The sequence below is a fragment of the Lolium rigidum genome, unplaced genomic scaffold (genome assembly GCF_022539505.1).
Source record: "Lolium rigidum isolate FL_2022 unplaced genomic scaffold, APGP_CSIRO_Lrig_0.1 contig_67103_1, whole genome shotgun sequence".
NCBI classification, from domain to species: Eukaryota; Viridiplantae; Streptophyta; class Magnoliopsida; order Poales; family Poaceae; genus Lolium; species Lolium rigidum.
In genome coordinates, this window is record NW_025901316.1 from 1 (window position 1) to 17,453 (window position 17,453).

A 17,453-nucleotide genomic window follows, 5' to 3' on the forward strand; every position below is an offset into this window, starting at 1 on the left:
TGCTACGCTTAATTGGGTGTGTCCATTACATCATTCATATAATGATATAACCTTGTTATTAATAACATCCAATGTTCATGATTATGAAACTAATCATCCATTAATCAACAAGCTAGTTTAAGAGGCATACTAGGGACTTCTTGTTTGTCTACATATCACACATGTACTAATGTTTCGGTTAATACAATTCTAGCATGATATATAAACATTTATCATAAACATAAAGATATAAATAATAACCACTTTATTATTGCCTCTAGGGCATATCTCCTTCACCTTGGTGTGTAATATCCAAGTGCTCGGGACTTGGTGTGTAATATCCAAGTGTTTGGGACTTGGTGTGTCATATCCAAGTGTTAGGTTGATTTGGACACTTGGTGTGTAATATCCATGTGCTCCACTCGGCCAATATTATTTATCAAAATTTTGCAAAGTAGGGTAAAAGATTTTCTCTTTAACTTTGTAAAAATTGGCTTTACGCAAATAAAACTCAAGCCTCCTCTTGTATGCCTTGCATGTAGATATAAGCCTTTTCTCTTCTCGGTGTAATTTGCCATACATTCAAAGTATTGACCACTCTCGTGGCTGCAACCTTTCATGTTGCAGGTTATTCGACGACTTGTGAGAATGCGTAGGTCGCGATTCTACACTCAACGAGCCTGTGGCATTGATGGGACTTCCAAGATGTTATTTCGTTTTCCGTTGTATTGAGCTAGCCTCTGGCTATGCAAGTTGTAATTATTTGTACTCTGGATTATTCGAATCGTGTAATAAAGACTTGTGTTTTACATGATAATTCATCGACTGTGAGTGCTAGCTAATGATCCAGGGACTAGCATGTTTAATCACAGGGACTTTGGATCCTACCAGATCCGGGGTCGTTACAATGGTTCAAGTCCAATGGGCACTTGAGTGTGGAGGGATATTGTGACACTGATTGGGCAAGTTGCCTTGATGACAGAAGGTCAACATCAGGCTTTTGTGTCTTCGTAGGAGGAAACTTGGTATCTTGGAGGAGCAAGAAGCAGCATGTGGTCTCAAGATCAACTGCAGAAGCAGAGTATAGAGCAATGGCGGTGTGTTTGTGTGAGATGTTATGGATGAAAGGCCTCCTATCGAATTGAAGCTATCGCGGAGAGGGCCATTGAATCTTTGGTGCGACAACAAGTCAGCAATAAACATTGCTAACAATCCCGTTCAAGCATGACCGAACAAAGCATGTGGAAATAGATCGATTCTTCATTAAAGAACGGCTTGACGAAGGAACCTTGAAGTTAAGCCATGTAACCTCTAGAGAACAAATAGCAGATTGTCTAACCAAAGGATTAGGTAGTAAGGAATGTTTGTTGGCATGTAACAAGATGGGAATGATAGATATCCATCGCCCATCTTGAGGGGGAGTGTTGGAATCTAAGATTAGTGTAATAGTACTCTAGTAGAGTCTAGAATGTTCTAGGGGAATTGGAGATTAGTAGTAGTCTCCTAGGAAAGTCTAGAATATTCCAAGTAGTGTGCTAGAATCTAAGTTAGTTTATTAGCAAAGTCTAGAGTATTCTAGGGAGTGTTAGTATAGTAGTAGTGTCTAGACTATTCTAGTGTATGAGTTAACATGTAAGCCTAAGTTGAGCTATATATATGAGAGGGTGTGGAGACCAACCCATCCACAATTTCCCCAAAATCCTACAGATATGTATAGATACTGCAAGCCAACTATTTTATAAGTGTGGGCATGCCAAACATTGGCTGATTTTCCGGTGGCAAAATACTTTTGCTTAATTTAATCAGCAATTAATGAAATAAGGTATTCCTACAACTCTCTCTTTTTGTGCCGTACAATAGGCTTGCAACTGCTTCTCGTGGTAGCTTAACGTGACAAGCAGACTTCGCGAGATCAAACTGTCCTTCCTTGTGAGCTTACAGAAGTAATAGGTTCAGATCTTTTCTATGAACCTAAGCTTTCCTCTAGCCAGCTATACACACCTGTTTATTGTATGCGGTGCCGACATAGCTTTTCTCAACTGTATGTTGGTACTGTTCTTTGGTGCTAGCACTTTCAGTTATTTTTCTCAAGACATTCATGTGTGTACTAGCTTGCGATGACAGATCGGTTTTTTGGGTTTCTGGGGATTAGCTTGGAACCCCAGTCGTGGTAGCTAGTGTTTCTTGACCGGTGAATTGATATATATATCATGTTAGAAAGAAACTATCCTAAATACTCATGGTGGCCCAACTAGGCTCGGAACCCCATCTTGATAGTTATTGTTTCTCTGCCCGGTGAATTAGTATATCCTGTAAGAAGCACATAGACCGTTGTTATTAGTGATGGAGGTATTTTATCTTCGATTCGGCATCACTGGATGTGCCAGCGATTTATTAAGAAGCGCTAAAATGTGTGGAGTTTTTGATATTACGAAATTTTCTGAATACCGTTGCTTAGTCCGGAGATTAGACATGTCTCGCTGTATTTTTTTCATTTTCCATGTGATGTGATAAATGCCAATGTTGTTTGTTTCAGTTACTACGTAACAATCAAATAGAAGGGTCGAGAAATATTTTATGGTCTTTTCATGTCTACCTTCTGATATGTTTTTTGCCATTGTTGTTTGTTTCAGGCTATTTACCGTTGTGGGTTGGTTGTTGTTCCCATCTCACTGTCAGGTAAAATATTTTTCCCTGTTTCAGATCTCCGCATGTTTATCTATTATATATATACGTTGAATTAGTTACCTGTTCTATTTAATGGCATGTTAAACCTGATGCATTTTCAAAGCCAATGGTGCTTTTGTTATTATTGCTGCAAATGTTCAGTTTGGTACCCTTTTATTCCTCACCAAAACTCTGTGAGGTGCAAACCATGCGTGATCTTGACAAGCACCAATACATGTGGTGTTATTTTTCTCCTGCTTAGTATCGTTCATATTTGGTTCAGTTTCATTGCTGATAAGAAAATGTCTTCTTTCTCATGTTTCTTCTTGCTGTTGAGAAGAGATGCTTAGTTAAGTGTCTAGATGTTGGTGCAAGGTGTTTGATGGAACTTATCTCTTTTTCATGTTTGTGATGAGCTTGACTTGGAGTTCAGACAAAGGTTGTCACAGAACATTGGTGTATTGATATCTAACCAATTGAGTCATACTGGATCGACCTATTAAAACTATGCCCTTTTACATTTCTAATTGTGACTTCCTGATGTATGATCCATTGTCATGCAGTGTTCCTTTTCGGCGAGATGATGCGTTAAGAAGGATAGCTGAACATGTCGACTGAAGGTGTAAATTTTCCTGTGAAATATTCTTCTTTAGTTTTATTTCTTATGGTTTGGTTTTGTCTTTTTCCTACCATCCTCAAGTTTGGCAGTGTGTCCTCAGAGCTCCGGTGGGGTGTCGTTATTGTGGTGGCGGAGAGTGGATAGAGAAGAGGAGAAGAAAACCGCTACAAGCTCGTGGTTTTTAATATTCATCTAAGGTCAAGAGTCATCTCCATTCTTCTCCCCAGTTAAAATATAACATTCATGCACTGTGATGGAAAGTAATTTATATATTTTTCCGTGCGGTTTTATCTTTAAGCAGGCTAAAATATGTTCCTATTTTGTTGATGCTACATTTTCTTTTAGTATTCTCACCATTGTAGGTCATCGGAAGTAAATAAAGAACTTATGTTATCCTGGAGTGCATCATCGAATGGGAGCTCTTTCAAATGATTTGGATTATTTTCATTGCAAGTGTCGTTATATCATGTAATATCATGTAGCTCTTTTGGCCGATTTAGATTTTTTCCTTGTTAGGTTGTTGATTTATGTTACCTGGCCATGATCTAATTACTTATATTTGATGCTTTATGCATTTACTAATTGATGTAGGGCTTAAGGGACGAGGAGGCAAAATATTCTTTTACAAGGTGCCATTGGGGGTGTTTATAATAAAGATATTTAAAGGTACAGTAGGATCCTACTGGTTATGTGTTTCCGTTTAATCTGTGTGGTACACTGCTTTGGAGGATGGCAAAGTTGTTTCTATCTAAAGTTAACCATTACAAATATCTGGAAATATTAGCCTGTGTTCGTATATGTTCATGCTTTATATTTTTGTTTATTCTATGCGGTACACTCCGTCTCTTCCATTATGAAACTCCATCTATGTTGTTTGTTCCATTTATTATAGAAAATTGCCCCTGGAGGTCAGTTGGTCAATTTCTTCTTTGCTTATCTAAAATATAACCGTTCCGATTCAGGTATATTATATCGTAGCATTCATTTAACCTGGCTTTGATCTTGTGTATTTTGGAGAGATCACGGGTTAGTTTGTGACTTGGTTTGTGGCAGAATATCTTAGACAACTTTGATGTGTGTGTGTAATAATATTTTTTTCGAGAAATACCTAAATATATATGTGATGCGTTCTTGCTATCTCATTTAAATTGTTAACTTTATGGAAATGATGGTATGTCTCCGTCCTTTGTCCTAATTATAAAAACACATAGACTACTTGGTCACGGATGAGTTTTGAGTTTTTGTAATAATAATCTCACTTCCCATGCTTAATAGCTTCTTAGGTTTAAGTCCACCAGATTGACTTATTCTTGGTGTTTCATTGTTCGCAGTTCATTTCTCCAGCTCACTATGCACACATAAACTAATTGGTAAGACGCTTGCCATTTGGTTCATTTGGGTGTTATAGTATATTCCTTGATATTTATTCTTTAAGTTATGCCTTTCCTCTAGATTCGTTATAAAATATTTGTATATTTTAGTTTCTGCTTCGATGCTACATAAATATATAGTGACGAGCAATAATGCTTGTTCTGCATTTGTGCTACATAAGCATACCGATGAGCAATACCTACATGCGAAAAAACACACTGCGCCACATTTGTGAATGTAAGATAGTACTACTTTTGCCTTGATCTCGATCACAAGGTCTTAAGTTATTTGGTTTTCACAATAGTGGTTCGTAATATTTACAGTGAAATGCAGATAATTATTTTCATTTGCCATCAATTGTTGATCTCACTTTTGAGACTGCTTGGGCTATTTTCTTCACGAAAATCATTAAGTAATTTGTTCTAATATTGTTTGAACCATCTAAGAAATTCATGACATAGAAGCTACTGAGTTAACACTATTATGCCATTTCATTTGTGAAGAAACCTACCATATTTTTGGCAGGCATATGGTCCCCACATTGCACATGCAGTCTACAGTTTCATCTAACTTTGTTTTCTCAGTTACATAATATTTCCTCCATAATATATATTGGTTTGAACATGGTAATTGTTCCCATTTGGCTTAATCATTTAGATTGGTTACTACTTGGCTGGAGGTCTTGAGCTTTTGTGCTACTATTCATGTTTCTCTCATGCTTAAAAGATTGCTATTACATATTTTCACATTTTAAGAAATTGGCTTATAACTGAAGTGGAAATATATGCGAGCATTCAAGCAGAAGGATCAGTCATTATGCTAACTACCTGAGTAATGAAGTAGTACCATCTTAAGACTGAAAATACAAGCACCTGTATGTTTGTTAATGGGCAATTGTCGGTGTACACTTGAATTTTGTCATGAATTACCATCTTCAGGTGGAGCTTCTCTCATGTCTCCTGGTGCCCGCCGATAGTTTTTCTTTTCTAGCGGTACCTACCGGCGGGGCTTCTCATCTTCTGCTTTTGATTGGTGTTCCTGCAGCCACCGCCGTGCTCGGCACTCAACAGACTGCCAACAACATAGGTCAGTAAGTTGGCTGGCATTCTACACTTGCCAGAATTATAAGCTTTATTTAAAAAAAGTCTAAAAAAACTAAATGAAGATTATACAGTTTTGCAGAATCAAGATACCCGAATATAATTTTTTTGCTTCCTCTGTAAGTTAAATGTCTATCTAATCAAGAAATAATTTCTCTGAATAATTTCTTGAACTCTCACTTATTTCCGGTCATAGTTTAAGCTTTCTTGAAGCTAAAATAAGAAGAAATAATCTTTGCAAGCATAGATATTTATTACATACACAGCTTATAGACAACTCTTTTCGGTTCTATTACCATAACCTGCAAACCAGTATTTCTGTTTTCTCACATTTGCTTCCCACGGTGATCTATTATATTGTCGTGTTCACATGCAAAATCTGGTTGCAAGAGTGGAATTTTGCATCATGATGGTACGTCTTTTAATAAATGTTGTGTATGAATGGCATGTTCAACTTATAACGAGTTAATAAAGATTATGAAGGATAAAAAAATGAGCTGGCATATATACATGTGATTCTTTACATTCATTCTTTTGCGCTGCTGGCTGCATGATCATGTTGAAGTGATTGTTTTTCAGGTCTCAGCCATCTCTGTACAAGGAGAGTGAACAAATCACACAGGGAATATAGAAGAAACTCGGCACCACACACAGAGAACATAAAAGAAACTCGGGACCAATTCCGATATGCAGAATTAGAGAGTGAGATAGGTACAAGTGAAGAATGAAACCTTATTTCCGATGTTGTTAGAGAGGTTGCACATCAACGGGCGGGCCTGTGCCCATAGTGCCTTATTCGCCTTTTTCGAGCAGCAACTGGACGGACAGGGTTGCAGGCTTGCAGCTACTGTCCTCAAGAATGGTGTGGTGGTGCATCCAGCTCGAGTTTTGGAGCTTCATTTCTGCAGGCGGGTATGCATCCACTTTCGCCTGAGTGGCGATGGTAACGTATCCTCACCTTCTGCTACTTCGTGGATCCACGGAGCACGAGCAAAGGCAGAAGGACATCGGCGGGACATGCCGGTAGTGAAGAATTGGTGGTGCATGCCATGAGAGCATCTCCACTCGTCCCCCCGACGAGGCCCCCGGCGAGCGTTTTTTCCATCCGGACGGCGTAATTCGGCCCAGTCGCGCCCCCGGTTCCTCGTTTTCGTCCGGATTTGGGCCTAAATTCATCCGGCGATCCCACGCCATCCCCGGCCCCCCGGGGAGCGCTCGGGGACTCCGGACGAAACGAAAGCGCGGGTGGCCCCAACTTGTCGGTGACAATGGCCTCCGATCTACGGCAAAACCCTCGTCTTCCCGATCTACGGCAAAACCCTCGTCTTCCCGATCTACGGCAATACCCTCGTCGAACGAAAGCTTTGAACTCTCAAGTGGTGCAACATAGATAGATTATATATATTTCGAATATAATTCAAATAAACATAAAAATTACATATAAAAACTTTAAAACTAACTTAAACTACTTCTTCTTCTTAGAAGGCCCCGCCTCATCGTCGTCGCGGCGACGCTTCCGGCTCGTCACCTCCTCGTCGGAGGAAGTTGACTCCTCCTCCTCGTCAGTGTCCTCAGCCTCTTCGTCGTCCTCCTCCTTTTCCTCGGCCTCTTCCTCCTCCTTTTCCTCGGCCTCTTCCTCGGCCTGCTCCTTGGCCTCTTCGGCCTCCTCCTCGTCCTCCTCGTCGTCGTCCTCGCTGGCCGGCGGAGGGGAATCGTCGCTGCTGGACGATGCAGCTTTATCCCACCAATGTCGCCATCCAGGCGGCTTCCCCTCGCTGTCGGTGTCCGATGGCCAAGAGAGATCGCTCATGGTTGACGGAGGATGGTGATCGACGAGAGAACAGATGAATGGCGTCGGCCGTCGGAAACCGTATATGTAGGTCTCTCGACGAAAGAGAGCGGCGGTTGCTCTTCCGCGGAGTTCGTGCTCCATTACGGCGGTTCTCGCATCGAGGCCACTTCGACCGTTCCCGACGAGTCGTTTCGGCTCTCCAGTCCACTTCGCGACGGTTCAATGCGTCGAGGGAACTCCGACGATTGCCCTTCCCGGTGACTGCGCCGTCGCTATGCACGCGGTGGGTGCGCGTCCATGGGCTCGCGGCTGGAAAAATGGGCCTCCCCAGGCCAAAAACTTCATCCATCCGGCGCTAAATAACGCCGGATTTCGGCCTGGGGAGCCCCAACGGCTGGGGATGCTCTGAATAGCATTGCAGTGTGCTCCCCTGCATCGATTGATGCTCACCTAGCTGGGATTGAGGAGGGGTGGTGGCAGTAGTGTCATGGGAGAGAAAGCAAAAAGGGGATCAGACTCAGAGGACGAGAGGTGGTGGCAGTAGTGTCACGGGAGAGAAAGCAAAAAGGGGATCAGCCTGAGAGGACCAGAGGTGGTGGCAGTAGTCGGATGTGTCTAACTCTTTGGTGTGCTGGCGTGGCTCTGGCAGTCTGGCCCTGGGCGTCAGAGGACGAGAGGTCAGGACTCAGTACATTAAGTGGATATGATTTTTATTTCCCTCCTTAGTTAAATATAAAACAACAATATTAAAACTCAAAACAAAAGGCTAAAGTGCTAAACCATAACCTACGAAATTATATCTCATAAAGCATACTTTTGTTTTGAGTGTGCAAAATTTCAATGTGTATTGAGAACAATGGTGTTATCGTGTGCCCCTGGTTTTCCCAAATGTTGTGTGCTTTTCATTGAGTTACTTTATAAATATACTTATTACATATGCAATTCAATCCACAATGACATTCAAGACATCATCAGTAATCTTAATCAATGTCTTATGTTTCTATTGTTTTTTTTATACAAAGTTTGCATAAACACGATTTTCACGGGATCGTGCGCCAAGGCGCACATCTAAATCTAGTTTCTATTACTCTACCTACAGATTGCCGTACGTACATCGATCACTGACACCGTGCATGCATGGTGATGGATCGCGCATGCAGGCCCGGTTGCTTTCTTTTTTCTTCTTCAAAAGTTACTATCCCCCCTGCCGTGTACTTCTACTTGTGTGTGATGTTCTATGTAACACGTATCGACGAATTAATTTCCATGGTTTCCTGAGAGGACCGCAACATCGATGGAGCTTTACCATTTTGGTGACGAACTGGCGATCTGCATTATCATGCATATATGGGATCTGCATCTATGCACATCACAAAAGTTACCCTGGGCGAAGAGTACGAATATCATGCTAAATTTCTCCTATAAATGTTGAAACACTACCCTCTCAACCAGGCCATCTGAAAGGGGCAAATCAATCCTGGTCGCACGTTTGTGAAACCCACCTCCCACTTTCTTCCTCAGCCGTCGGATGTGGTGAATTTTTCTCACCTTTTGCTTGTCCAAACGAGCCAATGACTAATGGGACCAGTTGTGTGTGCGGGCCACCGGTCGGAGGCAGCCACACCCGCTCGTTCGAGTCACCTTCCTTCTCCTGCGCGTGTGGGGCAGTGAAAACCCTAGATCGCGAAGCGCCCAATCCCCGCGTCTCCTCCTCCCTTCTCAGCCTCGCTCGAGTGGAGGCAGGCGGGGAACAGAGGCGGCTCGATGACGCAGCGGTGCGATGGGGCTGGGCCGGTGCGGGGAAGGGCGGCTGCTGTGCATCGCGGGTCGATGGCGCGGTGGTGGGTTGGCGGCGGCGACCTGTGTGGCGGCGACGACGACGGGAGGAGGAGGGAGGCGGAGCTGCGCCGGCCGCCCAGGTGACGAAGAGGAGGCTGGGGCGCAGCGTGGAGGTGACGGTCGGCCCGCCTCTAGATGCGAGGTGCGGGAGCGGCGATTGTCGCGGGTCAACGATGACTGGCGGCGGCGACCGTCCCCATGTCTCCTCCAAGTCCGGTTCCCGCGCGCCGTCAGCGGCTGTACGTCTCCTCCAAGTCCATCCCCGCCGGCCGCCGGCGCATCTCCTCCAGGTAAAGTCCCCACCATGACACCTCCATCTCAGCTGACGACGCGCGCACGCATGAGAAGGAAGGCGACGCCTCGTCCTCTCCTCTTCCTCCAGCCTCGACGTCGTCTTCCGGCGTAGCAGCGGCAGGGTTCACACGGGCGGCGGCGGCTGGATGCTGCTAGGAGGGAGTGTGTGTGTAGTGGTGGCTGAGGAAGGATGGAGGAGGAAGGGATGCGGCGGCTGTGGATATTGGGAGAAAAGGGAACATGTACGACCCATCGTCTTCCACCTCTGTTTGCTGCCAATCCCATACTTGCTTTCCTTTCTTTGATTGTAAGATGATGAGGCTAAGGAGCTAACAAGATTGAGAGATCCTAGGCAGGTGTTTCTTCCAATATCTTGTTTGTTTTCTGGGTTCTTGTTCAGAAAGGTGGCTTCCATGCATGTAGATTGTAGATCCTCTAATACATGTAGATCCGTTTCTCTTATTTTCTTCTTTTGAGACTAGCTGATGAAAGTGGTATGGCTGCAGGCTGACCATAAATTATGGTACTGCTGCTTTGTGAAAGTATTTTCTGTTGATTTAGCCTCTGGTTCAGATAAAGGAAGGTACATCATATGAGATAGGTATATTTCTGGTTTCACAACCATGTGCCATTGGCTTACAGTACATGTAATCGAGTATTTCAGTTAAAAAGTAGTACTGAGGAATCTGCAATTACTTTACCATATGAGTAATTAAGCATTTTGAGGAACCAATACGGTGATATGATAGTGCACACATTTTTGGAATCATCAATTACTTAACCATTGTTGAGTGATTGGTTGAAACGACTTGCAGTCTAGCAGCGCACATCAGCATCAAACATTTATTTTTTTAGGTTCCTTCTAAATTACTCAGTTTGTTCCCTGATTGGTTGATCGAATTCCAACACCTTTCTTGCAGTTTGCATTGCGCATTGGTTGAGTAGTGCCTGGCAGTTGGCGAGAGAAGAGGATCAAAAGAACGAAAGGAGGCAAGATTATTTTATGGTTGTGGAACCAGTCTCCCGGATTCTATTTTAGTAAGCAATGTATTTTGTCACTGTTATAGCATCCCTTTTAATGGTGTTATCATGTTGCCTATTTAGACTGTCTCGACATAGAGAAATATGTGACAGCAAAAAACATAGAGAAATATTCATCCTGCATGTTTATCTTGTGCCTTTTTTCCGATAGCTATCTACCTAACTTTCTGTGAAATGTTTCTTTCCATTTTCCCAAAGAAGGGTATGAGAAGCGCTGACGATAGCAAACGAAATTTCAGACTGTGTGTAGTGCCTATATAACTAGCTCTCTCTAGGAAGGCCAACATGATCATCGTCATAGTAAGCAACTACGTTGAATGCGTCGAGATTCGTGCTATGAAGTGGAAAATCCATTTTACACACCTATCTATTACGTGCCATTTTATACATGACGTGCCATCAAATTGATCCTAGCCGCAGTGGTGTCGAGATTCGTGCTGAGCACGTTAAATAGCACTTTTCCTTTTGGCATCAGGTGTACAAAAGGGTGGTATAGTGATCTTGGAAGCAAATGGGGATCCATGGGCTTCAGATCATTTAGCTTCCCTTGGTTCCCATGTTCATTGGAAATTCCCTCTCTTGCTGATATTAATTTTCTGTCAGCTTGCTCATGTATCTGTACTCGGTGGAATTTACTATATTATATGAACTATCTTTTTTGTTCAATTTTTAAATTTGTTACCGCTCCTATGATCTTTCTGCAAGCAGCTATTTGATGGTGAAATACCACATAGTTTGGGATGACTGGTTTTACGTATGACCTTTTATTGAATATTATCTTGTCCCACTTAAAGGTTTCTTAGCTACTGGGGTGGTCCTTTGTTGGTTCACTGTGAAATGAAACAATGTATGATTTATGACATATCCAAAATAACGAGCTTAGTGAAGCATAATGAAGATCCTGACGGAAGGAAGGAAACTATGCACAAATAAATTTTACCAAAACAAGTGTGTGAATTAAAATTTACTGATAGAGTGGTTATGTATCAGTGTTTTTTTGGAACATATCTACTTTAGAAAGTTACTGATAGAGTGGTTATGCACAAATAACTTGTAATGATGTTTTCTGCAATTTCATTCATGATAAAGTGACATTCCTATGGGGATATCAAGTGGGTCAGCAGCTAACTATTTGGTAGCTCAAGTGAATGGGATACTCTTGGATGTGTAGAGGCCACTGAAAGGTGTGGGTGTGATTTAAGTTCCTTATGTATGATAGCGATGAAGGGTATGATACTTTCAGGCATTCGATTGCTCTTACTGTTGGATAGGTGAATTAAAGCTTCCCAAGAAACCTTTGACCATGCTTTTTCTTTATGGACATATTGTGCAGTCTTGATTTAAGCTTTTGTAACTGAATGTTTATTTGCACTTTTGCAGTCTGCCGGGAGGATGTACAGCTGAGGTTGTGCAGTCTGTTCGTCCTTGAACTGCAAGGGAGAAGGTATGGAATTAGTCTAAAGTTGGGGTGCATGAAAATAAGCCAGCCCTATTTTTGTGGTCAATGATCATATTCTAATGCTTCCACTTTCCCTTTTAACATTTTTTACTATGACATCCAGTATAATGACTTGACACTGAATGGCACATGTTTGCCGGGCATCTCTCTGCATGTTTATCGACACACAGACAGTTTTATTGGGCGAGATTCTGCCGACGATGTAGCAAATTTCTAGCACACGGATTTATGAGTGGTGCAAATTTGTACGTGGTGCTTGTGTACTGATGTCAATTGCTTAGCGTTCCAGCCATTGTGGACATTAATTTATGATGCAAGCTTGCTTTTGTTTCTTTTTATATGATGCAAGCTTCTATTTTTTGCTTTCTGATTCGTTTCTCTTTATATGATGCAAGCATGGTTTCTCCGAGTCGCCATAGCATGGTAGATCAATTCATTCCAGCCACTGTGGACATTAATATGATGCACATCTTTTTGGTATAACAATCATTGGTGTCAGCCTTTTTTCTTGCTATTAATAATTGATAGTGTATATTTACTCCTATTGCTAATTACTGGACTGTGATATCTTTGTGGCAAGAAGATAATGGCAATATTTTAAAGCACTGGTTACTGATAAGAACACAATATTCCAATTTTCAGTTACTTGCTTTGATTTTCCTATGTGTACTTTCTATTGATCAAGAGAGTTGTTTATAATTACAATTGGTTAGAGAAGTTTCGGTGCTTATAGATGGATAGAATATACGTTTACTGACAGGCTATGCTTTCTATTATTTGTGAAGTGATATATGATTGTTAGCTCAATATTCAGTGCTCATAGAAAGTCATTGTATCATCCGTGGATACAGTTCATCATGTATAAATCACTACAATTACACAATTTCTTTTGTCATTTCATTGATTGCCATACTGCTATTTTCAGTCTGCTGCAATCCATATGCATAGTCAGTCGATTCTCTTTTTTACATCTGTACCTGCACAATATGGCGACAACATAGCACTGCCTTGAATTGGATTTATTTCATAGTCCCTGTCTGGTTGGGTGGAACAATAAAATATTAAGTTGTGTAGGCATAGCCATTGATTGAATTAGTTGTTCTAGAAAATTGTGGATAGGAAATTCTTTACGGAAATCTGAAGGTTGCTTTTGCCTGTGGGGATAATCGAATTGGCATGCTTACCTCTGTGAACGCGTGAGTACCAATCGTGAATACCCACTTCCTTTGATTATAGGAAACCAATGTTTCGTTATTTTATTGCAGTGATTGAATTATGTCTTCCATTTCTAATGCTTGTGGTAATTGATGAATTGCTTGCATTAAGCGAGGTCAAGGATGTGCAATTTTCCAGCTGAAGACTTTATTGTTCAAATGGGAGTACAGGAAATTACAAGCACTAGCAACTTTTAATTGATTTTTTGTGCTACTAAACATGGTCAACAGACTATACTGCGAAAACTGTCTTTTACCGTGAGCGCCCTGAATACACACTGATTGCATCTCCTCCAGGTGTCATCTTGCCATGGGCAGCGCCCCGCACCGCCATGTGCTAGCCAGCAAGAGAGGAATATGGCATCAGAATGCCCTGGATTGCTGCACTAGGCACCAACGGCGAGTCGAAGAACAGCAAGGAGCGGCTGCTGTAGCTTTGGACCGCACGGCGCTGGCGACAACAGGTTTGCCCCCTTTAAACCTCGGTCTTCGCATCCATTGGATTCTCTTTTCATGACTATAGTACGTTGTATGGATAGAAGAAGGTGCAAAACAGGGGCAACTGTTCTGAAATAGCCGCATTTTCCAATTCATTTGGGAAGTCTTAACTTTTTAGTTTGTTTAATTGATCGTACATCTATTAATGCTTGTTGGTTGCTCTGTTTTTTCTGTGGATAGAAGAGGGCCAGCACATCTTTGAGAGAAGCAGGCGAGGCGCCATTGAGAACAGTACTTCAGATCATAGGTAATGGTGGAAACATTTATCCATTATATCATTGTGTCAAGTCGAGCACACTTGCCTTGACGGCATGAGGCCAGTACCATCAAGTTCGTTTCCTTCTTTGCTTTTCTGCTTGCTAGATTAGTGATTGATCATTTATTCTGCAATTGTTTTAGCGAACAAATCATCTCTTTCATCATTAGTTTTATCAGGACCTCGTGATCCAATTCTAGGACTCCACAGACTATGCATTTTGTTTCCTTATTTGAGATTTATTGGAACACCTATGTATAACTGAAGCTTCCATTATTAAGATATAATGCCTCTGTATTACCACATAATACTTTGATATGGAAATATTTGCCTAGCATCAGGTTTTACCACATAATGGTTGCAGCTGCTCCTATATTATACCACTGGATTCATAAAATGGAATGTAGGGAGTATTCTATTTGCTTAAAAGTTGACCTTCTTACTTGCAGGCTTGTAGTACCTTCAGTTGACCTTTGTGACTTAATTGGATGATTTAGAACTGTACTCTAAACCATAAGTCTTTGACTTTAAGATGCTCACTATAAAGAGAATCTCTCTCTGTGAAGTAGTTGCCTATTTGACTGGCCTACCAGTTCTGCGATATTCGTTGGACATTAGGAAGGAGCATGTTAATTTGGTTGATGCACAATTACAGAAGTTGGTATACAGTGGCCGACTTAGCTGATCAAGAGGAATTGGACAGGTAAATCTTGAGTCTATCCCCATTTCTTTTGTGTACTTAAATTTATTCTGCATTTGGTTCCGTTGCTCCATCCAGTAGTGGGCTGAAATTTGCTATAGAACGTTTATTATTTCCAAAAGAGTATGAAATATTGAATATTTTGGTGATCGAGCCGGGCTAGCGGTGCTATGGCATTGAGTCACCTGCAAGTAGATAGGGTAGGTGTGTGCCCGTGGTGGTGTGATAGCCAAACGGTATGGACCATCTGCTTCTTGCAGTAACAAGTTTCAATGAATTTATGGTTCTTCTTGGGTCCATCTCACTGAAATGAAGGAGCATGAGAGGCGTGCGTGGTGTTGCATGTGTTCTGCTTGTTTGCAAGGGAAAAAATCCTAGGTTGCCAATCCTTAGTCCGGCTCACGCTGCAGCTAATCGGTAAAAACGCAGAATGGTCCTTGATACGGACTGATCCGCACCTTGGTTGGTGTGTCAATCATGAATTTGGTTATACTTGGTTGGTGTGTCAATCCTAGGTTGGTCTGTCAATATTGAGTGGAAATTGTTGACAACCTTTAGTTGGATATATATTCTTACACTATAGAAAGATGAAGCTGTGAATTCCATAGACATAAAATGTGAGATGATATCAATTAGTTCATATATATGTTTATGTGAACTAATGGAAGAGTTTTGTTGGACTCGGGAAGAAATCAGGTGACCACAGGTCCATACAGTGTATTGTGGATGTCATGTTTATGATTATACTATTCCAAAAGCGCTTCTTTCTTACTGATATTTATTTGACTAGGTTTTCTTCTAATCTGAAATCATTTTTGGTTGCAGTGGAGGCTTCAAGTGTTCAGAATATTTACCTATGTCCTCTATATATTTATTTTTAATCAATATAAAAATGTTTTGTGATGTAGAAAAAGCATCCAATGTTGATCCATTCAATGGTTATTTATGTTCATACGTTATGGCTTCTGGAGTAGAAAAAATGTGAATTGCTAATACCGTCAATCTTCTGATATTTCAGATTTGCAAAGCTGCATTGACAAGGCATTTGACTGCATTTATATACTCTACTTTCAATTTTATTTCATGGGTGTCGGGCGTTGGCAGCTTGCTAGCTGCTGGGTGACACGGCCGCGGCAGCAGTTCAGTGTTCCTCTCATATTCAGTTAGGATGAGAAGGTAATTATTAAATTCAGATGCATTGTACCCTCCACGGATTTTATTTCGTTTGCTTTGTGCTTGCTTGGTCCTGAAAGCCAGCTTTATATTTCTAGACTAGATACTATTCGGAAGTGGATGTAGTACATTCAGCCAGGTCCAGCCAGGTCTGAAGGCACGCTTAGTGTTTTTCCTGTTGAGTAATTGGTACATGGAGAGATCTGATTCTGTCAGCTTCAAAATTTGCTAATTCATCATCTTCTTTGTACATACTCTTTGCAGAGATACAATCTATAAGAGATATCAACACATGGTTGCAGTGGTCCATGTTGTGTACAGTAATTACTTGATGAGTAATGTAATTGTTGTGTAGTAGTACAATCTGGCTATTAGATATTGCCAGCATTTTCTTGCCATTTGGTTATTCAAAGAATTGATATTAGGGTAGTAGAACATAATAAGACTTTTCGATAATATACAAGTTAAATATGTATTTAATAAAGGTTCATTGATGCAGAGGATGGGGCTTTCCCGTTTAAAAAGAAGTTAAATATGTGATTATGCATAAAAGGAAGTCCCCGGTCTATTTTTGTTGTGGTATCTCGGCTTAATGATTCTTTCAAGGGAAGACAAGATGGAAAAGAAGCATCACGAACTAACCCTGGAGAATAGATTGTACCTCACTAGCGTCGCCAGTCTCCTAAGCGAAGGTTGGACCCTGCTTTTGATGATTGATCACCGCCCCACTCTTCTTACTGCTCTTCTTGTTCATCTTTTGCCGTCTGATCTAGGTTGGTGTAAGAACCTTCACCTCCTTCTGTTTCATGGGAGCCGCTGGCGCCATGTCGGACGCGATGACATCTGAATTGGCAGAAAACACACATCGGCTGCGAGCGCGGCCGTATTTTGGAGCTAAACCTAGAAAGTTTCTTGATTTATGACGAAAGTGGAGTTCGTGTGGAAAAGGTGGAGGCAAATCGGTCGAGGTGGGTTTACACAGGGCTGGCAGTTTGGTCCATACACACGGATATAAGAAATATGTATTGACTATATTTGCGTATACTGTACATACGAGGTTTTCATTAGCTAAATTTGGTTATATCTGCGTATAATGTACATACAAGGTTTCCATTAGCTAGACCACGGATACAAGAAAAATGAACTGACTATATTTGGTTATATTTGCGTATAATGCATGGACAATATCATTGAACATCAGCTAAATGCCTAAATTTCCATACGAGGCTGAAACCTACATTATTTAACCTTACCCATTTGCTCTCTGTTTCTTAGTGATGATCCTCGTGTATTGTTATATTGAACTAAATAACACTACTTCATATGTACTTATTGAGTCTGTTGATAGCACCCAGAAAAAAAATACATGATGATGTATTGTACAAATTTATTTCTAATCTCTGTTGTAAAAAAAAAACAAATGGTTGGATTAAAAAAATTATTGTTGCGTT

At 41.3% G+C, this 17,453-nt stretch overlaps 2 long non-coding RNA genes across 9 annotated transcripts; both read left to right on the forward strand.

The window, feature by feature from the left end:
• The first annotated feature begins 11,787 nt into the window (after nt 1-11,787).
• LOC124682067 lies at nt 11,788-16,643 on the forward strand. 8 transcript variants are annotated; one of them, XR_006996129.1, is made up of 9 exons: nt 11,788-11,973; nt 12,083-12,146; nt 12,265-12,638; nt 13,673-13,839; nt 14,054-14,120; nt 14,579-14,832; nt 15,848-16,005; nt 16,101-16,191; nt 16,502-16,643. It is a non-coding gene; the product is annotated as an uncharacterized LOC124682067 (long non-coding RNA). The 8 variants fall into 8 exon arrangements; XR_006996132.1 differs by having other exon boundaries at nt 12,265-12,406; nt 12,557-13,839; XR_006996133.1 differs by having other exon boundaries at nt 12,557-12,638.
• LOC124682068 lies at nt 16,638-17,222 on the forward strand. The gene is made up of 2 exons (XR_006996134.1): nt 16,638-16,694; nt 16,776-17,222. It is a non-coding gene; the product is annotated as an uncharacterized LOC124682068 (long non-coding RNA).
• The last annotated feature ends 231 nt before the right edge of the window (nt 17,223-17,453 follow it).